At 42.7% G+C, this 27086-nt stretch overlaps 1 protein-coding gene across 2 annotated transcripts in view; it reads left to right on the forward strand.

The window, feature by feature from the left end:
• The window catches only part of FOXN3 (forkhead box N3), a 131777-nt gene that overhangs the window by 81329 nt on the left and 23362 nt on the right, over nucleotides 1-27086 (forward strand). The window lies entirely within an intron of this gene.

Consider the following 27086-nt stretch of genomic DNA (forward strand, 5'->3'; position numbering starts at 1 on the left):
TTCTGCTGGGCTTTTGCACAAGGCAAATCGCGTGGCAGCACAACATTTGTATGCCAGGCTTCAGCGGGCAGCTTTGACTTTCCCAGTGGCTATACCTTGCCCACAGTGTTGATGAGTGTTTAATTACATAAAGATCATTTACTGAATATAACAGAACTTTAATTATAAAAAGTTTAGGTTTTGTTGTGGTTTTGGAAGACATTAAAGAAGCGAGATTTCTATCTGGCTAACTTTCCTCCTAGTGACTCATGGACCTTTATGTAGCACTCTGATAGTTGTATGATTTACAGCTGGGGCACGTGTTCGAAAGTAAACATGCTGAAACTCTGAAGAGGTTGCAGCAGTGCTGTCATGTTATCTAAGGGGCCTTTTGACTACTAATCAACTTCAAAAATTTTCTTTGTATGCAGTTCTCTCATCCGTGCTGGTGTACCTGACTGCCAGTCCCATTACTGGGGGCAACAAGTCTACAGTAGGAGGAGAACAGACCCTGTGGCTTTTGTTTAGCTGGATCTTTCAAGCAAACATTTCCCTTCCTTCCAGAAACAACAGGCAAAACCTGAAGTAACAGAATTAGTGAAGTAAATTTAGGGAGATGCAATGGGTGATGAGTCATTACTTCAGTTCAGTTTCTGTGTTTTAAAATGTTTGTTTTGTCTGTAATCTAAAACTCTTCCTAAATGTTGGGACAGTTTTAATCCTTTCTTGTGATTTACCAAAGTTAGGGAGAGTAAGTTATGGTACTGATTCAATTTGCCAAAAGAAATAAAGAACGTTAAGTTTCCGTCCTGTTTAGAAAACTCATTTCTTTAAAGATCTTCCAGATCTTTAAGCTTCTAACCCTTGCAAGTGCAGTAGAAATAATTTAATATGCAAACCAGCAATATTTTGAAATATGAGTAACTTTTTAAAGCATCACTGCAGTTACTATATTTAAAGTACTTATTTGGAAATAATTCAGAGCATTTTTTCTTGCTCAATGGGTTGTGCTATATTTTATTCTACCAGAAGTGCAGAGCTGTAGCTGTACCTCCTGAGCGCTAGGCTTGGGCAAATTTTGTGTTGGTGAGGGTTTGTTAATGTGGTTTTACAGGTAAATTCTCCTTGCAAGAACACTGTGTACCACCAAAAAGCATTTTTGCTGGCACAGGTGCATTTACTAACTAGAGTATATCTTCAGAGGCATCACCAAATACAAATTGGCACGCGGTGACTTTCTCTGTGTTACACTGAAGCAGCACTCCCTCACCAAGCCTGGGTACCTGCTTGGGCTGTGATTCTGTTCCTTGGGAGTGTGAGGTGGTGCACGCCAGGATCATGCCCCGGCCCTGCTGCGCTCTGCTCACCCCTGGTTTCATCCAGAGGTGACGTGGATGTGTCCCTCCCGGTCGGTGGGATGGGATCCTGCTGCACTGGGACATGCAGCAGTAGGTGAGTGCTGCCCCGGGGGGACCCCACCAGCATACACCAACTATACCTGGGCAAGAAGTGGGAATTGGTGAGTATGTTAGTGTATTATTTATCCTTGTTAAAACTGGAAAATTTCTTAGCGTTGTTACTGCTGAACAACTTCATGGTTGTGCAGATAAGACTGCCTTTTGGGGAAGAATTGCCACTATTGAAGCATTTGAGAGCACAGTGATAGTATCAGCACTAAGCAAAACTCTGTAGCTGTAGATTAGATCACACCTGTGATGGAAAGATTTTACCAGGAAGGACTGTTTATTCTGGCACGCTGCTGCACACCTTGCCCATGTTTGTGTGGTTCATTGTTCTTTGCTGTCTCTCGACAAAAGCTACTCCAGGCCACTGTTGCTGTCGCTGAAAATGGAGCAGAACTTTGAAACCAAAATGCTTTCTGGTTTTTAAGTTCCAGCTGTCACTGAGGAGGGCAGAAAATCAGTGCTGACAGTGGCAAAGCACCAAACAAGCAGGGGAAATAAATCCAACTCTAAGGCTCAGAAAAGGAGGTTACAAGGATTCCCTATGCCATTAGTTATGGTGGTTTTTATTTAGGAACAAGGGCTCCATATACATTTGTAACCAGTTGCTTATAATGTAGACCACTTCTATTTTCAGTAATACTCAAATACATTGTAGGTTGGAATTTCTTTGCTATAATTAGTTTAAAATACAGGCATAAAGGAATAGGGTTTGGGGTTGTGGTTTTTTCCAAGTCTTTGTTTCTTAAGAAATTGCTTATATCAAGTATGTTTAAAACTGTTTTGGTTTATATTGCCAGTTTGAAGTGCAGATCAAGTCAGCATTGCAGCAGCCACTGTGTATAGATGGATGAAGAACATCTTTTTGTAAATATCAGTCGATATATCTCTGAGTGTTTTATGGAATGTAACATAAAAGGCACATTCCTTGCCAAAACTTCCTTTGTGCTGGGCTTCTCTCTAATGTAATTTCCATCAGTTAAAGAATAAAGAGAGCATGTTTTTGGGCCCGTTTTACTTGGCAGTGCACAAAGGAAAAGAAGGTTGGGGGGGCTGAGAGTATTATTTCTCAGCTACTTCACACAAAGAAATACTGTACTGCTTTCAGAAATCTCTTAGTACAAATGCCTCCTGTCACAGGCGATCAGTGTTACGCCATTTTGACACAGCTGTACGCGGGATACTGTAGTGTGTTATAAAATTGTTGTCCTGGACTCAGTACAGGAGGGCTGGAACTGGCCAAGAGCCCTAGGTCTGATTTTCCATACTCACGTGGGTGCTAACTGTGAAGTGAGAATCGTTTCAGTGAGTAGGTCTTCTGAAACGGGATTGTCTAACGCAGTGCACGTAAAGGATGAGGCTCACCTAGTGCAGAGCTGCTTGGAGAGGGGCTGGCTTGGAAGGACTGGGGGTATCTCTGTCTGTCTTCCTTTGGGTCTGTGCATGCTGTCTTACAGGAAGGAGTAAGAGACGTCCTCCATTGCTTGCATGGCACTCATGTTGGCTTGGCCTTCTGATTTTGTCAGCGTGTGTTTATCACAACCCTGATCGTTTAAAATCTGCTTGTTTTTTCTTTCCGTAGTTTGAACTTAAACACAACAACATGGTTGAATGCTCCATCTTAAAAAGGATCCAAGCAATGTGGGACGGCTGGGTGTTTTCAGGACTTTGTATTTCAAGCCTTCATATCCATTGCAGTAGCTGTCCTACCAGTGCGTTATCCCATTCTGAAAAGTTTGACCATAGAGCACTGAGTGAGTGCATGGCTGTGTCTTCTGCTGGCAGAAGTGTTTTCTGCCAGTTCTCTGTACCAAGAGCCAAGGTTTGACTGGGAGAAAGAGCTGAACCCTTGATTCAGAGGGCTGGAGAGGGAAGAAGCCAGAGAGCTGCAGACTCTGCCTAGAGTGGGCAGTGATGCTGCCAAAGAGGGAATGGCCCTGGCAGCCCAGCAGTTAGCCTGGTTCAGCAGCTGCGTATAGGTGTCGGGAGGAAAGACTGTGCTGCGTGCTTGGCATGCACTGAAGCTGTTGTGCTGTCATAGGCCCGCGCGGGGAAAAGGCAGAAGGTAAAGAGCTGAAGTTCCCCGTGCTTGTTAGCATAAACATATGCACACGGATGTGCTTCATGCTTGTTAAACTTATATCCCTGTTGCCCTCTTTCAAATGATCTGTGTAATACTGAAAATGAGATAACAGTAAATAAAATGTTAGCCTACTTTGCAACTGCCAGTAAACAAATGTCTCCATTTTATGTTGTGTGCACACATTTGCTTATCAGATGTTTCCTGCAGTCCTGCTGCTTGATGCTCTTTGTGTGTGTCTCCTTTTGGGACTAGCATACGAATTTTCTCCCCTAATGACAATCTTGCACTGCTTAAACTAGTTTAGTAATGACGAGAGTGGCCATTACTTCATTAATGTCTAAGAAGAAAGTAAGATTCAACTCCCTTGACTTCTGCTGGTCATAAGTACTTTGAAGATAGGTGACTTTATTCCCACGCTTCAAATTTGAATATGCTATCTTTTTTATGCTCGAAACATCAAACTTCCTCATTAGTGGACTTAACTGTGAGAACATCCTGTAGATCTGGCTATTTGCCTTAAAACAGAAACTGAAAATTTTATTAGACTTATTTGTGTTATACCAAATTCCATCAGCTTTCTTGGTGTACTTACATTTTTCAATTTTCATGAAAGTGCTTCATTTAAAATTTAGTTTTAAGAGGTGGTTTCTTCATGTTGGTTCAGGCCTGCAGCCTGTTCTATTTGTAGTGTGCCTCTGGTACATGGCCAATACAGCATGCTGTCATACTGGGGGGGGGAGAGGATGTTTGGAGATGGAGGCAAAGGCCTGTCTGTACTTTTTTCATGTTTGTTTGGGCTTTTTTGTTCAGTTCTGCTTTTTAATAAGTGTGAGCCATTCAACTTCCAACGCTAGTTTTGTTTTTTCTGTTCTTGAAGTTGGGGAAACACATCAATATTTGTGATTCTAATGCATTTTGAAACAGAATTGGCATATTTCTTTGCTAGTATAGTCTAGCAAAATTGCATGGGCACTGCATGATGAAAACAACTAATTTTGCCTATGGGTATCCATTTTATTCACAGTGAGAAGGGGAATCGTGATGTGCAAATGAAGGGCACTCTGTATTTGCATAAACTGTTCTCTTTCTTGGTCTTTCAGTCTGGTGTTTCCTCACTATTTTGTTTATTGCAGGCATTCCTACGTGGTCAGTTTAACAGTTTCCTTCAATAGCTTCTGAGGTTCTCCAGTTCTTTTGGGTGCTTACTCTTGTATTTCCCTTTAAAAGAATCTTCTGTCCCTCTATAGATGATTTTGCAGCTTTGCTCAAACTGTGAGGTCACAAATTCTGTACCTTCAAGGGAACTGTAACTTTGTGTTTATCATGGGTCAGGTTTTAACTTCACTTGCCTTTTAACAGGGTTTCAGGCTTTACTTTCACAGTAAAGGCACGCTGGCTGTTTCAGTGTAAGTACACGGTGTTCCTTTATATTTGCTGTTGGTCTGGATGTAGGCTACTAATAACACAGTAAGAAGAAACGATTTTATCGATATTTATATAAGGTGTGTGGTTTATTTTTCCCCATTGAATGTGGTGTTAAATAATAACTGTTATAGCTCAGTGTTACTTCTAGGTAACATAAAAGTACACACATCACTTGAAGGACTAGGGTTCTTTTGCCCTAAACTGTTGCATGGAGAGTACTGCTCAGTATATAATGTGTTAGACTGCAGCAGTGGAAAATGTGTTCTCTAGGTGGAAAGAGAGAGATGTGTGATGCTCTGGTGACATGTATATAATTAGTTCTGAGGAAGCGAAAGAGAGTTATGGTTTGTGGTCATCTATATATTAATATAGGTTTGTGTTATTTCCTTAAACAGACGTAAAAAGCTTTAACCAAATTGAAGTAGTCCTGGTAGTGTGGTTTTCCTTGGCTTGGGTAGAGCAGCCTGCAATCAGGGCAGAAAGGGATGGGTGCAAGTTACCGTATCATGGCACAAGAAACAATTACTTGCTCCTGTGTTTCATCTAGCCTTGGTTTTGGTCTGCCTCATACTCAGCTGAGATGTGGGGGGCTTTGGGGGCCTTCTGCTTTCTGAGGCAGGCAGCTACTCTGCACAATCTGGATCTGGCTTTGCTGCCGGCTGGAATCTCTGTGAGGAGGAGAGACGTGTGTTTCCAAGTTGATTGGCAACTGCTTAAAAGGAGAGAGGTAAATTCTGAAAAAACAAAGGCTGTCTCCTGTCTTGACTGACCGAAATGAGGCCAGCTGGGTATTTCAGTCAAACAAAACACCTTCCTTGGAGTCATTTAAAGCACAGCCTGCAGCCGAGCATGCGGGGCGAGGGAGAGGTTTGTGATGAGCAGATTATTTCATCTGGCATCCACGAGAGTCGAGGTCTCTCGCTCTCTCCTGTGTTGTTTTCTTTTGTTTTTAAGGAAGGTGGCTTTTAAGTATGGCACGGCATTTCCTGTCCTGCCGGGGTGATGCGATGCGGTTTTCTGTGGTGTGTGGACCGCTGCCAGTTGCCATGGCAATAGAAAGCCTCCCCAGCCGAGGATGGAAACGATCCATCGCAATGTCTTCTCTGGGAAATGGCTACAGCAGCAGAGACATACCCTGTTGGGGAGCAGAACTGCCTTTGAGTATCTCACCAGTGATTGAAATGTACTGACCCTACCTGATGCGATTGTGGATCATAGGATGGAGGGTGTTTATTTTTAGACTGAAAGGGCATCACATCATATTGAAATACATCTCTGCTGTCGTGTGGAAAAACAGACTTTTCTGGTTTACTGTGTTCCTTCTGCCTAGCAGGGGTGCTTTTCCCTCACCTGCTCCCATGCGAGAGCACGAGTACTACGTCGGACTTTCTTAGGTAGATCAATCAAATCCTGTATTTAGTCATCTTGCTCTTGCTTGGTAAGTTACATTTCAGTATGCCATGAGCAAGTATAAAGACGATTCTTATGTAAGCCACTTTAATCGAGTTTGCCGACTTTAATATCCCATTCTGATCTCATTGGTGCTCTTCAACTCCACTGACTTTAGCAGAATGATTTCTGATGCGCAGGATGGTAAGGGAGGTTCACATCCGAAATGCCCAAGTGCTGCAGTGAGAGGAGGCAGCTGGGAGCACTCCCTTGCATGTTGCTGTTTTCATGATGCGGCCTTTCCATCAGAGAGTAATTCTGATCCTCACGTGATGCAAATATCCACTGGTTAGAAGGGAAACTGATAGCTCTTTCTGTCTGCAGACAAAACATGTCCCAAGTTTCAAAGCTGTTGTATTTCCTCACTCTCTCTGCACACAAAAGAACTTCATATAATTAAGTTTGTAGACCATGGCCTGTATTTTTATAACATTTTTTACCTCATCTAGCCTGCTGTGGGTGCTGCCATAATATAAAAAGCAGGCAATGAAGGGAATCTTCATTAGGGTGTGTTTGAAAAGCTTTTATAATAGTTTATTTTAAATCCTTGCCTCTGTGTGGGTAAAATGTAATTAAAGCAAGAGCTGCATTGCAAATGATGCTAATTCTGAAAATACATTAAGTATATATCATCAAAGTTTTTATTTCTGAAAGCTCTAATTTTGTAAAAATACTGGAAAGCAATGGAAATAGAAGCCTGGTTGCACTGTAAATAGTGCAAAAGTATTTTAGTAACTGTAGTACTAATGAGCAGAACATTTTATTTTTTTCCTTTAATTTTTTTAAATGGCATTAGTATTCCAACCAGCAAAATCTCTGGCTGGAGAATTGTAGAAATGATGATTGCTCATTAGCAAATAGAATACAGATGTTCTGTTCATTTTGCCTGAGTGCTTCACATAAACACCTTGGGGAGTGACTGGCACAGAGTACAAAACTTGATAGCATAACAGTGTGCTAAACACTTCGGGGCTGGCAACAGAAGCAGAAGCATACTATGTAATTTTGTAAATTTTCATGTAATTTTTAATCATTTGTAGTGTTTGTGTAATGCGAGAATCTTCGTGTGGGAAGTGTGCGGGGAGGGGGTGTCTCTACAAGGCTGTAATCAACACCAGAAACTAAAGTTGGGTCAACTTTGTGGAGGTCTGTTCATGTCTTTTTGGTTGACTTTCTACCTTCAGCTTACAAAGGAGCAAACTTCCGTCCCCCTCCAGGTCTGTGAATCTTGTATCAGTTGTACATTTTTGTATTTGCCTGACCAGTTGCCCAGAATTTCTCGGCCCTCTGAGGTGGCATCTTTTTGGTTCTTTTCTCATATGTCTTCAGGTGGTGTTACCAGGTAAGAAATTTGTTCTTCCTCCTCTCCCCTTCTTCCATTCCTCCGTCCCCGTCCCCCCCCCAACAAGAATCCTAGTTACTTTTTTTTTATTTATTTTTAATCATATAGGTGCCATGACTGTTTTCAAGCACATACTAAATAAGGACTGGAGTAGTAAGGCACCATTAGGGACTTTCTGATAGTTGTGTGTTAATGGCTATGGGGTTTTACATCCCAGCATGATGTTGCTGAAGTCACAGTTCTCTGCCGATGGCTGTGGTGCTTACGGAGCAGCTGAAAGGGGAGATGCCCCTACTCTGCTGCAGGAGCTAAGTGAGTTAAGCCTCTCTGTGTCCCTTGCTCATGGGCTCTGCTCCTTGCAGAATTTTGTAAGAGAGAGAGTTCCCTTTCAGTGAAAATGCAGGAATTGGTTTTTTTTTTTTTAAAACCCACGTAAGAAATGCTGAATCTCATTCATGCAATAGGGTAGACTTTTAAAGAAAGGGAATTCCTAGCTGTGATACTACTCTGGCCTCTGGCCGTGACGTGTGTTGTACTTGTTTAGTTGCCAGGGCCAGGCTGGGAAGAAGCTGAATGAACTTTGAAAGTTTCAAAATGTATTTATTTTATCAAAGAATATGTTGAATTCCAGTGCATTCTTTTTGTTAATTTTTTGTTATGTTGGGTAAAAAGTCTTCAATTTACTGCCATAAAGTCACGGAGCAGTAAAGTTGTGCTTCAAAGCAGTACCTGTCTCAAACTGCAGCTGAACCTACCATATGCCAGACCTGATTGCCTGCTGCAGCTATTCTGCAAAATTATTATGCAGCAGTACACCCTTGGCAAGCAATTATTAAAAAATGCTTTTGTGGGTTTTTTTTAGACCTTTTAAAGTAGCTTTTTCTTTTCCACCTTAGTGGAAAAGTCTTAAAATATTAAACAGTGTCAGCACTGGGAATTGTTCCGATGTTACAAATCAGAAGATGGCATTGGGCACCCAGAGAGCTGGTTATAGCCTCAGGGTTTGTTGGTTATGAGCTCCCACCCCCCTTTTAAGCAAATACTTAAAACTAAATTGAACTTATTTAGATTAGTTTGTCCTGCTGAGTTGAAAACAATCTGTCTAAATGTAAAAAACTATAGTAGGTATCAAAGTTAAACCACTTCTAGAGGCGGAATCAAATTAAAGTGAATTGAAACAAGTTGGATCAGCATGAAGTGACTCTGTTTGTAAAGAGTACTTTGCATTTCTATATCTTTTCACAGCCATAATGGAGAGAAGAATATCGGCACCTTCACTTACAAAGCTGCTGTTTGCTTCCTCCCTTTGCCCTAAAGCAAACAAAATAGGCAGGCTCCCAATTTGGAATCTATTGAATGAACCCAGATCACTTACTTGCTGTTTAGTTGTCGTGGCAGCAAGGCAAATAGATGTGAAAAGATTAGCCAAACAAAAAGGCAAAAGCCTTGGCCCTGTTGTAAAGATTTGGAAACCCAGTTAGTAGTTCATCAGTTGTTGAGGCCACAGGATGAAGGCATGTAGGAAAAAGCAAGCTGAAAACAAAATGCCTTATCTGTGGGATCTGTAGAAATGGGAAGATTCTTGGAATAAAGTTTTAAGTTTTATTGTCATCTCTTCCTTCCTGTTTCTGTTTCATTGCAGCTTCAACGTGTATTGAAAATCATATTATCAAATAGAGAGGGTGTGAAGGAAAGCAAGTTAAAGAAGAAAATTAATTATTATGTTAGCTTAATGACTGAGACAGTGGCCTGTTTTGCAAAGAAGATGTATCTGAGAAAGGTGTTAGTGAGGACATTAGGTTTCTAATTCAATCACATTAAAAAAATCCTAGAAATTGTAGACTTCAGGACAACTACAGCAATTATTGTCAACTGAGACACATGTAGTAAGAGACAGTCTTTGCCTCAAAAAGCTTGCCGAGTGGGTACACCAGCCAGGCAGCCCATGCAAAGGAGGAAAATTAAACCTCATTCATTTAGGAGGGAGGATGAAAGACCTCACCTGAAACCACAGTGTCTGCATGAAAATAAGATGTGAATTTGAGGCCATGCAACTTGCAAGGTTTTGCTGGCACAGGCTTGCTGGACATAAGTATAGGTGAAGAAGGATCATTCCCATGTATCTCACTCTGGAGTCCAGCCTTGAATATGGGCCCAGAGCTTAACAGAGAGAGTCCAGATGGTCTGAGCCTTTGGTCTCCCATCACTGCCTGAAGGTCTGATGTGCTTTACTTTGAAATTGATAAATGGAGTGGTAGAGAATTGTTGCTGTGTTATGAATTATTCCCACTGTTATTAAATAATAAACATGACCACAGTGACCTACTCACTCTCTACACTGGATTCCTTCTGTGGCTTAATCTTGGTAATGGCTTTGTATTTGAACTACATAATGTCACGGGTGAGCTGCAGGCCGCTGAAGAAAGGGGCAGCAGAAGGAGGTTGGTAGATTGATACCATATCATGTGTATCATAAAGTAAGGGAGTAAAAAGCCTCAGGAAATTATATTTCTTAAGTAATGCAATCAGAATTGCACTTAGACACAGGAGATTGCTTTGTATTTACTAGCCTGTGTTTACTGCTTCTTCTGATGTGCCTAAATAGGAAAAACAGGTATTTGGAAACTTCAGGGAGTGGAAAATGGAGTTCTAGACCTGAATCTGTACAGTTACTTTTGGGAATAACACAGCAAAATGAGTGAGCTTGATTTGCTGCACAGCAGATGCCAGGATTATATGATGTGGAAGGAATTTTTTACTTTTAAACCCTTTCAGTGTGATGAAATGCAGGGGAGAGGAAGGAGGGGCTGACATAAGTGCCCTCATTTTTTTTTAACCTCTTCTGTGCTCTGAATCTAGAGATACCAGTTGATTCATGCAAGCATAGCCCATCTGAGTGGGTGGACTCTACCAAAATAGTAATTAAATGTAGTGTATGTTTCTGGACTAGAGCTAAAATGGAACGGAAAATAATACTATTTATTCTGTGGTTTAAAGCCGTGCTGCTATAAACAGAAAATGCAACAAACAGAGAACTGAGTTTGCATGAAAAATGATTTAAGAGTACAGTGTGTCTTTTTTGGTATTTATGCATTATTTAAAACAAGTTTAGCAGACTATAAAGCTTTTGATTATCGTCAGCTTGTGTGTTCTGCTATTGTCGTGGTTTAGTCCCAGCTGGACTAATCACCACACAGCCGCTCGCTCACTCCCCTTCCTCAGCTGGACAGGAGAGAGAAAATATGACAAGAGGCTCGTAGGTCGAGATAAGGACATAGGGAGATCACTCACCAATTACCATCATGGTCAAAACAGACTTGACTTGGGGAAATTAGTTTAATTTATCACCAATCAAAATCAGAGTAGGATAATGAGAAATAAAACCAAATCTTAAAAAACACCTTCCCCCCACCCCTCCCTTCTTCCCAGGCTCAACTTCACTCCCGATTTTCTCTACCTCTTCCCCCTGAGCGGCGCAGGGGGACGGGGAATGGGGGTTGCGGTCAGTTCATCACACGTCATTTCTGCCACTCCTTCCTCCTCACGCTCCTCCCCTGCTCCAGCGTGGGGTCCCTCCCATGGGAGACAGTTCTCCACGAACTTCTCCAACGTGGGTCCTTCCCACGGGCTGCAGTTCTTCACGAACTGCTCCAGCGTGGGTCCTTTCCATGGGGTGCAGTCCTTCAGGAATAGGCTGCTCAAGCGTGGGTCCCCCACAGGGTCACAAGTCCTGCCAGCAAACCTGCTCCAGCGTGGGCTCGTCTCTCCATGGGTCTACAGGTCCTGCCAGGAGCCTGCTCCAGCGTGGGCTTCACACGGGGTCACAGCCTCCTTCGGGCATCCACCTGCTCCTGCACGGGGTCCTCCACGGGCTGCAGGTGGATATCTGCTCCACTGTGGACCTCCATGGGCTTCATGGGGACAGCCTGCCTCACCATGGTCTTCACCAGGGGCTGCAGGGGAATCTCTGCTCTGGCGCCTGGAACATCTCCTCCCCTCCTTCTTCACTGACCTTGGTGTCTGCAGAGTTGTTTCTCTCACATGTTCTCACTCCTCTCTTCCCCGGCTGCTGTTTCCCAGTTTTTCCCCCCCCCTTCTTAAATATGTTATCACAGAGGCGCTACCACTGTTGCTGATTGGCTCGGCCTTGGCCAGTGGCAGGTCCGTCTTGGAGCCGGCTGGTATTGGCTCTATCAGACATAGGGGAAGTTTCTAGCAGCTTCTCACAGAAGCCACCCCTGTAGCCCCCCTGCTACCAAAACGTTGCCACACAAACCCAATACAGCTATATTGTGCAGCATCTCAAAATAAAATGGACCAGCAGTTCGTTTACAAAAGCTAAAGGCTCTCAAGACCAGCTCGTGGGAAGAGCAGATGGTATTTGGGCATTGTGTTGTGGTCTTGCAGTCCACGCAATGCCATGTTGGCCTGATTCATAGAGTTCCATTTGCAGAGGCATCATAGTGAGCTGCTTCATTGAGAAGAAATGTTTGAATGAACTTTCTTGCCTTTTGCGCTATTTTTAGTAAATACCATTGACTGCTGTTGTATTTAAAGAAAATGACAAGAGTATACCATAGCCTTTGTTTTAATAAACTGGTGTCCCTTGCAAGCAATGATCCGTCTGTTCAGGAGAGCTTTCTGTATCAGCTGTGATAAGGTGAAGAAGCTGTGCCGGTAAGGTCCAGCCCTGGGTTTTTATGGTGGGATCACGCAGAACTGTGTTGATCGCCTGTGGTGGGCCTGGCGAGCAGGCAGCCCAGGTGTGCTTCAGCTGCACGAAGGGCCAGAGCGCTACCTTGGCACCATGTTTCAGTCCAACGTCCGCTTCCTTGCGCAACTGAAAACTTGTGCAAACTGAAAAGCGCTCCCGCTCCCCTGCGGGCAGGGCGCTGCCCCCCCTTCCCAGGGTGCCTGCATGCAGCCCTGCCTCAGGCGCACGCAGTAAGGTTGGGACGCTTAAATGTTTTAGTTGGACAGGAGGGAATTGTTTTTCTTGACTAATTTAAAGAGGGTCAAAATACTTCCTTGCCGAAGGGAGAGAAGTGGAGTGGGGGAGCTGCACTGAAGCAGGGATGGCGGTGAAACCCCAGGTGACAAGATCTTTGTGGCGTTTTCCTTCTAGGCACTAATAAAGCTCAGGGTGACTTAATTTTCAAAACCTGTTGAACCTGTTGGCAAGAATGGAGCCCTAGATCCTCAGTGCAGATGGTTTGTTTGTTGCTACCAACTGCATTTCAATTGCCTAGTGATAGTGTTTGTTTTCTTTGGAATTTGCTTTCTGGTGCAAGGTTCCAGCGGTGGCTCCTGACCGCAGCCCTGCAAAGGCGGAGTTGCTGCTGGCCAAGGTGCGGCGGGTCTGTGGGCACCCCACGAGCCCTTCCCTGCGCCGGGAGGGCGGCGGCGGAGGAGTGTTGTGGCTTCAAAGGGGCTGAATGTGGGAAACGGGAAAACTGCAGTCGTCTGCTACTCCTGCTGGCAGGCAGGGTCGGCGTTAAACCCGTTACTTTTATAGGAACAAGCTGACCTACTTATTAAAGCATTGTATTTCAGTGTTCAGCTAAGGCTGTCTGCCCCAGAGGGGTTGTTTCTGACCCCGCCTAAACTCGGGCCCCAGTCCTGACCCAGCCTTGCTGGGGGTCTTGGGCAGGGCCTGTTAGTCTGTCTGCCCAGTGGTGAGGAGCTCCGGTACCATGGCAGTGGGCACCATGCACTGACCTGTGTGGAAAAAGGGGAAAAGCCTGCTGGAAGGAGTGATATATGCTGAAGAGCAAAAGGAAAATAGAAAGAAAGGAAAATTGGAGGGGAGTGATGTTTACGTATTCTAAAAAGTTTTGACCAGAAACGTGTTTTCGGTTGCATTCTATGGGGTAAAGAGGGGCAAGTCACTAATGGCAATAGCTGTGGGTGCACTTAAGGTATCTGAAAGGAAAACTGTTTTGCCAGCTTGTGAAATTCAGAGGTGATTGTGGTCAGCTGCTCTTCCCTAGCTGCATTCGTAAAGCGAGGTGAGGGTTGGTCTGATAAGAACACTTGCGAAACAGCAAATTTGAAGACGGACTAAACGTCTGTGCAGAGTCAATGAGGAGCTTCCTCTAGATCTGGTCAGCTAGTGGCACTGTGGTGATGTAAGATTTGCACATCTCATCTCACGGAGATGATGGCGTCAGCCAACATGGGAGGCAGTCCTGCAGCTCTTTGCAATCAATGGCTTTGCTCTGTTTTAGCAAATCCAGATTTCTGTGAGCAAAGGACAAAAGTGTGGTGGGGGAGAAGATGGGACAGGACTAGGACGTGTCCTTTCTGTGGCAGACTGTTGCTTCTGCCTCTGCTCTGGGAGCCTTTCAGTTTTTCAGAGCTATTGGAGGCCCGTTTTGCTAGGCCAGCGAGAAACATCTGCTACCATCCATCTGTAACAGTGGTCTCACACCTTCTCTGTTGGTCTGGGTGGAATATATACTCTTCTTATATGACTTTCCAGTAAAAATGGATTTGCTGCTCTGACAGACCCCTTAAGCTGATTTAAAAGAAAATTTTCTGCTATGTTGTGTAGAGGCTCTTGTGAATGTATCTGTTTAGTTTCCAGCCTGGAAAGCCAACATAGTTGTCCAACTAGGCAGTTTTCCAGATATTTCGTCCGCTTTTGCCCCCTGAAAAGCTGTGACCTCCTTTGGTAATTACATTGTAGTGTAATTGAGGACCATGGAAGGTGGAGTTCACATAGGATAACATGCTCAGCCAGAGTGTTACCACAGGTTTTGCTGCAAAATTCATTTTTCTACCTTTTGTGCTTTTTCTCCAGTACCTTGTACGTGCGTGTGTCTCTTTGATGTACACATACACCCTTAGTCAAACTACTTAATCTAAAAGTTTGGAAAGAAAGGAGAGAATTTCTGTGTTTAAATTCTTGAGAGGCACTCTGCTATCATAATGATAGAGCTGTAGGATTACCCAGAGATACAAAATGACAGACATCATAGTTAATACTCATCAGCATCCTTTCTAGCAATCTGAAAGCAGTCCCATCAGTAAAAAGCTTAAGCAAGCTGTGCTGCATTATCATGATTGAGGGCCAGATCGGATTTGATGTTGCTGGCTGACATGAGAGGAGTAGAAAAGGAAGTTTTCCCACTTCTAAAACTAACTTTATATATCAGCTTTTTGTAACACTGCAAATACATCCTCACATTTCTGTTAAAATACCCAGTAATGACATGAAAACCAACCTCAAACATGTTTCCAGATACTTTGCCTTGAAACTAAAAGGAAAGGGGCTGCTTACATTCATCCCTGATAAAGGAAGATATATCTTAGTGCTTTCCCAGCATTAAGATTTTGTTGTTTGGTTTTTTTATTCCAGGCCCTTCCCAGCCAACATCAAGTCCAGCAACATTGATTTTTAATCAGGCATAATTACCACTGTTAGTCTCCTCTGAAACAAGCGAGTAATACAACTTATCTCTAGACATTTTAAGGCGTTACACTGTTTTCCATAACTGTATTATCGTTGTACAACCTAGCGCTTGGTTTCCTGCACTAAGGAGTCCTATAACTACCAGGTCTCTAACTTTACTGGAATTTCACTGACAATTTTGCATAAAACAGAAATATTTTCGTTGGTGTGTACCCAATGGAAGAATATTTGTGGCTTTTATAACAAAGGCTCTACAAAGACTGTAATACATGCCATTAGCATGTTTTTTGTACTGGATGAGATGTTGCACCAGATTTATGAAGAATTGTTTCTAAATTGGGGGCATCAGGTATGTGCAGGGGCGGGGGGCACAGAGGAAAGGATCCCTATAAGGTTTTCAGTTCTATTCCTGACTGTGTGCAAGACAGCTGTTTGCCTATAAATCATGGCATTAAAATGAAAAATACATAGGAGCTTTTTTCTTTTTGCATTTGCTTTTCTGGAGGTCTGCCACGCTTACACTTTGAGAGTTTTCTACCCCCTGCTGGATGGACACAGGAAGAGGAGAAGCAGGGCATTCAGAGTGGGGATGGAAATCTTCAACAGACACTGGGGTGCTGAGAAACTCTTCATCTTCTGGCCGTGGAAGGGTCATGAGATGAGTCGGGAGGGCCTGTGTACGGTGGTGGGTAGTCAGTCAGTTTGACTCTCCCATGAGAGGGCAGGCAATCGTTAAAGATCAGTGCAGAGAGAGGCAGAGATGCAGAGGGGAGCAAGATGAACGTGTTCTCTCTGTTTTGTTTTGTTGTAATCGATCTGATTACCAAACATCATTAAGATTTGTTTCCCCAGACAGCCGGTGCTTTGCTCTCACAGACACACAGATCTGATGCACAGATCATGCTAGTAAATTGAATTTGAGCTGGCAGAGTTAGTATGAACCATTTGCTCTACGTACATGAAGCAGAACTCTCTAAAAGGCCAGAGAGATAGATGCCTGTGCGATGCACTGACAAGGATTACAGAAACTCATGGTTAAAATCAATAAACCAGCTCTCACTAGAGTTTGTTGAAATTTTGGAGTACAAAAAGAAATGTGGGGCATTTTTTCTATTTGGTTGTAAACACAATATTGACAAGAGGACTTCATAACTACTAAAAGCAAGCCCTCCCTTTCTTCGTGGCAGCTTTTGTCATGCCACCTGCTTGGCTGGAGCGACGGCCGTTCCTCCCCGGCAGGGACACGGCCGCCTGGGATGGGGAGCTACGTTGGGGAGCTGTAGGGAAAACGAGATCTAGCACCATTTAAATGGTGGTTTCCTCTCTGGCCTTGCTGTGTGCCCGTGAGAATGGTGCAAAACACACTTGTGATTCTTGCTAATGAAAGCTCTAATATTTTTACAAAACTGTCCTGAGCTATAGATAAGCTGCCCAGCTGTTCCAGTCTGGGGCTGAGCCCTGCAGGATGCTGGCACTCTGATCCTCTTCCATGGGGAGTACTCATTCTCTGGCTTGTATACACTTACAAGTGCTTTCCTGGATTAGAGCCACAGCTCTCACTACTATCTGGATAAAGCTTCATTTCTTTCTTTTTTTTAATGTCCACCAACTTCAGTTTGGGTCCCTGTTCACCACACAAAGAGAACGGGATGAGAGCCCCTTACCTTATCCACTCTGTTTAGTGAAGTAAATAAGCTTTACGCCTTTCAGCTGAGGATCTGAAAGAGCTTGCAAAGGAATTCTGGTTGTATTCTGCCCATTCCTTACTTCGCCAATAATCTCTCCTGTCAGCTAGCAGCGATTGAGAGTCCAAGGAGTTTGAACAGGATCATTCATAGCAAATCAGAGGTAGGCAGAAATGGAATCCTGTGTCTCCCCTTCTTCTTTTTTAATTAAAAGGTAACAGATAATAGTAAGTAAAAGGTTGTTTCAACCATTTTGGATAGAAAGGAGCTACATGATAGCAGTCTGGCATGTTAGAAGCATCCAAGGGGCCTGTAAATGCGACTTAGCTGCAAAGCCTTGCCTTAGTGCCCATTTTCTAGAGACTCGAGTGAATTACTCTCTCACATTTTGGTTCACAGCATTTCATATTTCCTCTGTTTTTGAAATGTTTAAATAAAAAAATCCAGCAAAGCCAATATTTAACTTACATGTTTGCTACTATATAGCGCAGGTTGTACTAAATCTTTGCATTAGCAAAGTGTTTACTGGAAGACCTGAGATGCATATGCAACTGAATTCAAGAAAAATGTAAGCAAAAGCAAGTTTGATAGGTTTTTTTCAGGTTTGAAACATACCTTCTACAAAATCTCTTCTATGAAGTATTGAAGTAAGAAACAAAAAACCCCTAATAACTAGGATGTAATATATAGTCTAAACAAACTGTGTTGCAGTTGTTTTAAATAAATCCTATTATTATGTATGTTATTTAAGCTAAGTTAAAGCCCTAACCTAAGGCTGACTAATTTCACTCTTGAAGTCTCTTTAGTGTTCAGGAAGCTTACCTTCACTGTGTTGCTTTCAGCAGGATCTTTCACTAAAAAAGGCCAATATGGCCTCAGAATATTGATTGTTGTAATTAGGAAGTAATTCTGCTACTCTGTTGGCTATCTTGTAGATGTCTGCAGTGGGAATGTCAAAATCTTCAAAGGGTATCTTTGTTTTCATATGTCTTTATAATAATTCTTCAAAAACAACATTAGTTCCTGCACTGCCTTACCCATTGGCCTGTGTCTCGTCCCTCAGCCCACTTGGGAAGCTCTCCAGCAAAGAAAGTCAAAAGGTCCTAAACACTGGATTCCTGCTCTTCTGTCATTTCCTTTATTTGAAAGTTAAAGAAGTTTAGAAGGAGTATTGCAGGAAGAGTGGAACCAATTTTGTCAGATGACGCCAGTGTTGCTGGGGCTGTCTTCCCTCCTCCATTGATTTCCTTCTGAAAAGCAGAAGAGCAGCTTGTTCCAGCCATGTCAAACATCAGTCCCTGTGGAGAGTGCTCAGCCGTCATCCACAGACCTGCGCGAGTCTTTAGCATCTCCATGTCCAGCAGGCTAGGGCTGGCTCACAGCAATGCAAAATAACGGTTGTCAAGTGCTCTGATGGAAAACAGGCTTTAGTCTGCTTGTTTGGGTAAGTTTGTGTCTAGGCCTGTTGGTATTTAATGGGGATACACTTGCAAAAGGTTGGTGAGGGAGAAAGAGTTGCCCCAGCAGGGTTTTCCAAGGTGTTTAATAATAGGTTTTCAAAACTAGTAATTTGACATATTTTCATACTAGTGACTGTTAGTTGGTCTCAATCTTAGGAAGAAGGGAAGTAAATGATACGGACTTTGCTTGTTTATAACACGCCTGCCTGTCTCAGACATAATTCTACGAACAAAAAGTGATCTGTTCTCTCAGGAGTGACTTTACTGAAGAGTTAGCACTAACACACCTCCATTTATCCACTGTCCTTTCTGGGGAAAAAACACCTAATCTAGAATGGGAGGGCAAGCCTCGGCTGGCTGTCGTGGCTGTGTGGTATGGAGTTGAGCCCCAGCAGACTGCATGCCTGCCTGTCTGTGTACCTGCTAGTTTGTCATACTTATACTGCTTTTTTTTAACATACTTCTGGTGGCAATTCTAGCTGTCCTGCCTACATCCATGCCTTGAAACCCAGGATTGCACAGTGTACATCAGAATGGGAACTGTTGGGCTTGGAGCCAATTTTCCGAGCCTTTGCTAGGTTCATGAAGAAGCCACTGTGCACAGACCTCCCTAAGCTGTGGGCCACTATCCTTCCCCTCTGGTTCTCCCTGTCCCCCACGTAGGACGCTCTCTGCCTCCTAGCACCTCTCTGCACCTTCCTGCCTGGACCTGCTCTGCTGTCCTGCAGAGGAAAGCAGCAGAGAGAAGGCAAGAGTCTGAACAGAAGTTTGTATGTAGGCATGGGAGTGCAATGGGATAGGTGAGACTACTTGCAAGCCAGGTCTCGCGTGGCTTGCTTGCTGGCTTTCCTTCATAGTGCCATGGTTCAAGTGCTACTGGAGTAGCCTCTGGCCAGCTTCTCCTCATTATACCGCGAGTCTTGTTTAGATGCTTAAGGCTGCTGTCACAGAGCTCAGGCTGGCTGCGTCTGACAGCTGTGGGCTTACATCACCACTCTACACTGCGTTGACTGTCAGGTATGAGGCTCCAGCTCTGTGATGCTGTCCTCCAAGTGCAGATAGCCACTGAGCTTCACGCATCCAGCCTGAGTTCAGCAGCTCAGGGCACATCGCACACTGGAAGCTGACAGGCATGGATCCAGTGTGTCCATAGCACTGCCTGTAAGTTTTTTGCAGGTTGGTTTTGTCATGAAGTGGTGCGAGGTCTGGTCCTGTAGTGTCAGCCATCATCCTGGTGCTTCTGCAGGTTTATGTAGATGAATCTCTGTGCAGATGGGCATTGACATAGTTTCTTCATGACTGTGTTTTTGTGCTCTTTCCCTCTCTGTCATAGTTTTGCAGAGGGCTTACCTGTCCTGGAGAAGCACGGTTTGGAAGGCTGCTTCTGGAGAGTCCCTTTCCCTGGGTCATCTTGTAAGCCGCAACATTGCATAAATACGTCTGAAAACTCACATTCAATCATTTTACTTTGTTCCAGCTCCTGTTAGAAGAGTTTTCCAAAATACCATTGCTCTGTTGTCTAGAAATGTTCAGTTTGTCTTCAGCCAATGTTACTTTACTGAAGCTGTCTTTAAATGTAATAGTTACTCTTCCTGGCTTTTCCCCCCTGCATCCCATAGTCACCTCATTGTATTAATAGAGTCTTACTTCTTTTCTGCCTTTGTTTTGCTTAACTGAGCAAGCCAAGCTCTCTGTTTTCTCTCCTAAAGTAGGTGTCTGTATCAGTTCAGTTGTCCAGCCTTGGGGTTTTATCTTTTTTGTTCTTTTTTTCAGAGAATGAATCTTTCCTACTTTTCTCAGGATACAAGTTGAAGCGAGCTCTTTGTGCAGTGACTTGGAGGAACTGCAGCCTCCCCCAGGCTGAGGTCTAGAGTTCCTCAGCCTAGTCTGTTTTCCAGAGGTTTCCGAGGAACCATTTAGTTCATCAAAACTTGCTCTTTGGAAATCGTAGATCTTAAACAAAATTAGGCTTGCTGTTATCCTTCCCACTTAATCTAAACTGAATCACTTCGTGGTCCCCTGTTCCAAAGTCGTTTTCATTACTTAACATAAAGAGCAGAAAGAATCTATTCTTGTTCATTCAGCAATGTGGATAAATAAACTTGTCAGCTGTCACATCCAGGAATAACTGGCCTTACCATGGTTAATAGCATTTGTTCTCCAATCTGTACTGTGAAGTTGGTCTCCCGTGTTGACATAATTCCCATTTCTTTAATGATGCAGAGCTCTATCCAGATTCATATGTGGTACAAGAACTCAAGAGCAGAACCACTGTCTCTCTCTTAGAAGTCTTTTTTGACCATCTTTCCACAGCATTTCCAAACATACTGTTCTCTTCTCTTTTCTTCATTTCCAAAGTCTGCTGTTTCATTATTGCATGACAGTATCCTTCCATATAAAACCCGTATTTCTTTTCCTTGAAATGCACAGACCTTTTGACACCTGTTTTGATAATAATTGTGGTTCCACCCTGTTTGTGAATTTTCCTGTAATAACACTAGTGCCTTGAGTTCCTCTTTTATTATGTCAGTCTGCCTGCGTTATTAGCACACAGCTATTTTCGCTGTTGGGGTTTTTTGTTCACCTTTTTGGCTCTTGTTTTTGGTTTTAGACTGCATTTGGCTCCCTAGTTAGACTATATACAGTTCCTTCACTGGTGGTGTCAAATGCCTGACCCCTTTTCTCATGATTAGTAGGATTTTTTTCCTTCAAATCCCTGAAATACCTTTCTCACTGTTGTTTTCATGTCTACCTGACATTTTCCCCTTTGCTTTCTGGATCCTGAAACAGGTGTGGAATTTTTGTTCGCCTCCCCCAGGCTTCCCCTGCTGTGTTCATGCTGTGGGTTGTGCCATGGTGGTTCCAGTAGTTGGGATGTTTGGGTGAAGCCCTCCTGAAGACTGATGTTGCAGTGAAAGTACCCAAAAGCTACCTTCTCCTGCAGAACCAGTGGCTGGGGGCAGGCGGGGACTGTAAGCATTTACCCAAGGGTCACTCAGGCTATGCGAGATGCGTCGGTTCTTTTTCAGTCGGTATGTCCTGCACTTGCTGGACTGAAAGACATGCTCAGTTCTCAAGGTCTGGTGGACACAAATGTGTTTTGAAATAGCATGAGAGGGAAATGAGTGGTTACAACGAACACTTGTATGGGACAATAAGGTAAGGTTTATTTGGTCTTAAATGGTCAGAGTTTTGTAGAAGGCTTCCTCCTGCCAGCCATCCTCCCACTTTGGTGAGGGAAAAGCCTGTTGCTAGCAGCAGGGACATTACGAAAGCTTGAGCAATGATGACCTTGATGTCCCAGTTGGAGATAGCACACATCTGCATAACTGGGGACAAAGAGCATGTGTGTTTCTGTGTATGTGTATCCTTTGGTCAAAAAAAATACATGTACAATATGTAAGGCTGCAAGGAGTTACAGCCCTCATAATCCCGTCTTCCACTGTAGAAGCTGAGGCTGCAGCAATCAGTTAAGAAGATGGTTGAAATTCCTGATCACAAATTAGGTAAGTACATGATGGAACAGCAAATCATTTCTCTGTTCTTCTGTGCTGGGCTCACTGGCTAGCGCTTTCTCCAGCTGATGTTTTCTGTTCAGTACTACAAGCTCCACAGGCTGCATGGAGTCAAAAAAGACTTTACTGTTGCCTTTGTGATGGGTAAATTTTATTTTCACATCCTTCAGCACTGAAAATTAAGCTTGCCAGTAATGTACACCAAAAGGAAAAATTATTTTAAAAATAAAGGAACAAAACCAAAGCAAACATCTCTGCCCTGTTTTTAAGCAGAGAATGTGTTATAATTCACCATTTTTAAGTGCAAGATGTATATCTCATCGCTCTTTAGTCAGCTGTCTCTTAAAAGATTTTTATCTTGCACTGGTAGAATATATATCAGTGTTGTGAGTCTTTCTTTTAACAGTTAATTGATCTTAACCTTTGCTACTGAGAGGAAAAGTTAGGATGGTATTTTTTGGTTTGTACAGCTTTCCAAATGATAGATGAATCTCTTTGAGTTTGGGCATGTGTAAGACCTTCTGTAACTGTTTCTCCTACCTTTCTTTTTATTAAAGCTGATATTTTTAACAAGAATGTATCTTGTAACTGTTTGTGTATACAGTTTTTCAACTGATAAAATGGTATTAAAGAATGGAAATTGTAGCTTCATGACGACACAAATTTAACAAAATAGAGGAGCAGGAAGGTTTCTGTTACAAATGTTCTGTATTTTTGAAAATTAGACTTCTCAGAATAATTTGTGCCGTAACTTATTTGGCAGTGCCGGAAATGAACTTAAAATACAGGAAAAATTACTGGTTCGTTTAGACCCGTACCTTTCTTCTTCTGTGTCTCATATTAGATCCTTTCAAAGGAGTGGGAGAACCACTGTGACTGCCAGACCAGTTTTGTATTGCTAGTGAAATTGCTTCCTCCTGGCCTCTGTTATATAGCTTCCAGAATTCTCATTCTTGGTCTTTCGTGCACTGTTGTTGAGGTATGAATATAATTTCTTGTTTCTTCCCAAGATCTTGGTTCTGAATCCTATTGGTTTGCCATATGCTTCCACAGTATTGTGTTTATTTTAAGAGCTCTACTCAACCTTATTTAAATATTTCAGAAGTGAACTCAGTGGCATCCTACACCAAGGAGTTTGACAGAGTTACAGTACTTACATTTCCTTTCAGGTATTTCTTTCTATCTTGCACATTACAGTTTTATTTTAACAGCTACGTTCTTATTCTGTCATCAGGCAAAATAAATTAAGAACAGGAAAAAAAGAAAAAAAAACAGGGAAAAAAAGCCTTCACTCTATTAATTATTCGCTGTGTCTTTGACCTAACCTGACTCATACCAAGGTTAACCATCATGATGTGGGAAGGGAAAAGGCACATCTATTAACAGACAGGGTAAATAGGGGCAAGCTGCTGTGTGCTCTGTTGCAGTTTAATAAGCCTGAAGGTAAAAGGTGGAAAACAGAGTGTTGCTTTTGCAACAATTTTCCTGCTGCTGAAAACTCAAAATATCAAAGAATCAGATTACAAAAAACGTGTAGGAGTGGGCTGTGCTAGGAACTGAGGCAGGGAGTAAAAAGACTGATCTTGCAGAAAAGGAATAAACTGGACTTTTATCTTCTGAGTACAGTGGCAGTAAGTTTTATGCTTTCCAGCTAGAGTAGAGCATTTGAATGGAAAAAAGCAGTGGAGGATGCTGAGGCAGAAGTAGAAGGGGCCAAAAGCTGGCATATTGAATGGTGAAGTGAAATTCTTTACAAAAATAGTTCTATTTTAGATGCAGTAACTTTAAATTAAAAGAAGATCTTATAAATTCCCTCCTGATGAGATAACATGGCAATGGTTGTAGTGTACAGATGGTGCAGTTTATTTACTAACTATATTTTTTACGTCAGTTGGCAGTAACATTTTAGTAGTACCTAAATATGCATCATAAGTGCTTCTCTCTAGGCATCTGTGCTGGAAAATTCAGGCCATGGTTGCTTTGAACTGCTTCAACTGCTATTTTCTTTAAAACCTTACGGTATGGCTGTAAAAATAAATACCCTTTAGCAAAATCAAGAGAGACTGTGTTATCCTAATTTTTATTACGATTTAGCTGGAAGGGGATGGATTTGAAGCATTCCGTGAAATCAGACCAAAGTTTGAAATAAAAATACCAAAATAATGTTAATTACTGTAAAACGCTTCCTCTCTCTATGACATTAACTCGGATCAGAGATCACAAACATAGTAAAAGGACAGCTGTCACATCCGGCTTTCTCAGGTATCCTGTTTGTTTTTCATTATTTTTTGTCAATTCTAGAATAAACAGTCTGCTACTTTAAGGTTCTCCTCTGTGTTGCTGAATGTTTGTATGTACTCTCATGCCAAAATATTTCATGCCTACTATTTCGCCACTTCACATGTCTGTGCAGGACAGATTCTGATCTGTACAGGTAATGTGCAGAGTAAAGTTTGGCTCAAAACACGTCTTGACAATATGTGCTAGATCGTAATTCCACAGAGTGACAAATTGTCAGTGAGTTCCTCAGTGAGAGAACTAGATGCTCTTTACCGATGCGGTGTTCACTTTTGAACTCTTTGCTGAATAGGGGCTTGAATCTAAAATGCAGCCAACAGACCTGCCATGAGCTTTGTGACTGACTTACCCTTCGTTGGTATCGTCTTCATCAAAAGAAGTTTTGTCTTTGAAAGCAATCCTGGCAAAAATAACAGTAGGCTCCCACTGCAAGGGGAGGTACTGCAGCTGTGGTGGAGTTCCTACCACTTGTTGGCTTTGAGCTGTGTCAGGATGTATGCTGTCATGCCTTCTGAGTTTGTGTAAGTGCTTAAGGTTTCTTCCAGGTCCTTTCTGATACCCTGTGAGGGACCACGCACTGAAACTTCAGACTGTAGCGTGAAGCACTGAGTGTATAGAGAGCAGTCATCTGTTAGGGAGAGCTGTGGCTGCTGGCAATTTTTGACACTATTTTTTTGTCACTCTCCGATGTTGCCCGGTTGAGACTTTGATGTACTCTTCCTTCTTCTGAGACTTGGACGTACTCTTCCTTCTTCATACAACACCCACAGTCCTTCCTCTTCTTCACTGTTCCTTACTATTCTCTTTCATTGGGAAAGTTTGGCATCTTCTACTTTCCACTAGCAAAAAATGAAAATACAGTTTGTGTATGCAGTCAATCCACCACTTTAATTAGCAAAAAGAAACCAGAATGTATTAATTTAAATACTTGATTTTCTAAATTCCGAAACTCTTTATGTAGTTATTTTTAACCTGGTTTCCTAGGGAAAGATGTTCCTGCAATCATTTTTCACTAACCACCCACTGTTAATAACTTCAGGAGCCTTTGTGTTGATCGCAGACTTCAGGTGGGGCAGAGGTCCCAGTTACGAAATCCACAGCTACACAAATGGAGACAGGCGGGTAGAAGGGAGAGGATCCAGTCACCAGGCTGGTCGGGCTGCCATGCGAGGTCAGCCCTTACTGCTAGAAACGAGAGGATCCGCATGGAAGAGACTTCATGAAGATGGCAACTGTAGGAAGAGAGCCATCAGCATGGGGGCACTGGTTGGTGCCAGGAGCAGGAAATGCTAGTCCAAGGAGAGGTGCCCTTCATTCTCCTGCCTTCAGCACTGCTCCTCATGACTACTTCTTGGCTCTTCTTGACATCCTTCTCAGGGGAACACTTCCAAATTGTGAGTGTACACGCTGCACAAGAATGAACTGTCCTTTCGATTTGCCCTTGGACGTTGCTTCTGCACCTCTTTGTGTGGTCTCTGACTGCTGGCCCTCGGCCCTTGACTTCCTTGTGCAGCCAGTCCCTCCTTTTTATTTTTTTTCTCTCTGCAGAAAGACAACCCAAAGCACATTGTCCCGGATCCTACTAACACCACCCTGGGTGCGTGTCTCCAAGCCCTCTTACCTCTGCCAAGGCATTATGGAATAGCTGTCTGGTTTCTTCAGGAATATACTAATAGAAACAGAGCTAGACACCATAGCAGGTGTGGAAGTGCCTGAATCATGGTTGTGCTTTGGAAAACAGCTGCTGTGGATGCAATCATGTGTTGCAAACAGCTTGCGTTAGTGTTGTGAAATCACTACAGAAACATGGTGGTACCATTAGTGGTCCAAAGGCCAAGAATGCACCTTTCAAGATAAACTGGTTGCATCAGTTTTATCTCAAAGCACAGAGTTTGTTACACAGACAAAACCCGAAGTCAGCAGGAAATGTGGTTTTTCTGGTTGTGTCCTTTTATTCTTTCAATAGCAAAATGAACATTAAGCTACGATGTTACCCAGTGGTGGGAACTTATTTAAAGTAAAACAAGAAAGCAAAATTTAGGAACAGCTGATAAATGCTGAAGTTGGCTGTATGAATTATGATACAGTAAATTCAACTTCTAACAATCTTCTGGTTTTATGGTATGAAAGAGAGGGAAGAATTCTGGTTTGGTTTGGCTTTATTTCCCAGGCTTCTTTGCTTTTTGTCTTGCTTTTTAATGTTAGATAGATTATCCCTCTTCAGTTTGACTAAAGGGAAACTCTTGCCACGTTGGCTGTGTGCTGTGTGCACCCAGTCCTGCAACAGGGGATGTGGTTGGGAGTGAAGCTGTTTGGAAATGGCACTTTCAGCATAGATGCTCATGGCAGGAATACTGCTTTTGATGTATCTTCAGACTTGAACATAAGTTGGTAAAGCTGCTTGTCTAAGGAGTCTGCTGGTGACTTTTGGAAAAGGATGTGCCGACCTGTCCAGGAGACAGACAGGCACCTGCTTTCTAGTATGTGGGCACCTTTTATACTAATTTAGTCTGCTGCTGCTTCAACTTTAGTTTTACACCCTCTATACTGTTGCTTTGTTTACTGTTTCAGCAATTAGATAATAGAGTAGCCATTAGAAGTGTGTTTCCAGCTATTCACAGAAAAATAGTACATACTTAAACTAATAAAAGATCCCCTTTTTTTTCTCAATCAGTCAAGTGAATTTCTATTTTGCTTAAGCAGATAATTGAAATTCCCTCTACGTCATTTGTATTGTTAATAAATTGCAGGACTTTATACCACATCACATTACTCTACTGGAAACAGATTCGAAATCTATAAAGGTACAATATAGATATATTTTTAAGAGTGAAAAGTAATTTTCTCACATAATAGCCAAATAAAGTGCCATGAAGCTATTAGCGGTAAATTGAATTTTTTGGTATGTAATTTAGTATAAATACTGACAAGCTGAAAAAAAAAAAACCAACAACCCCAAACAACAAACGCATA

This window comes from Gavia stellata, chromosome 7, assembly GCF_030936135.1.
Source record: "Gavia stellata isolate bGavSte3 chromosome 7, bGavSte3.hap2, whole genome shotgun sequence".
NCBI lineage: Eukaryota > Metazoa > Chordata > Aves > Gaviiformes > Gaviidae > Gavia > Gavia stellata.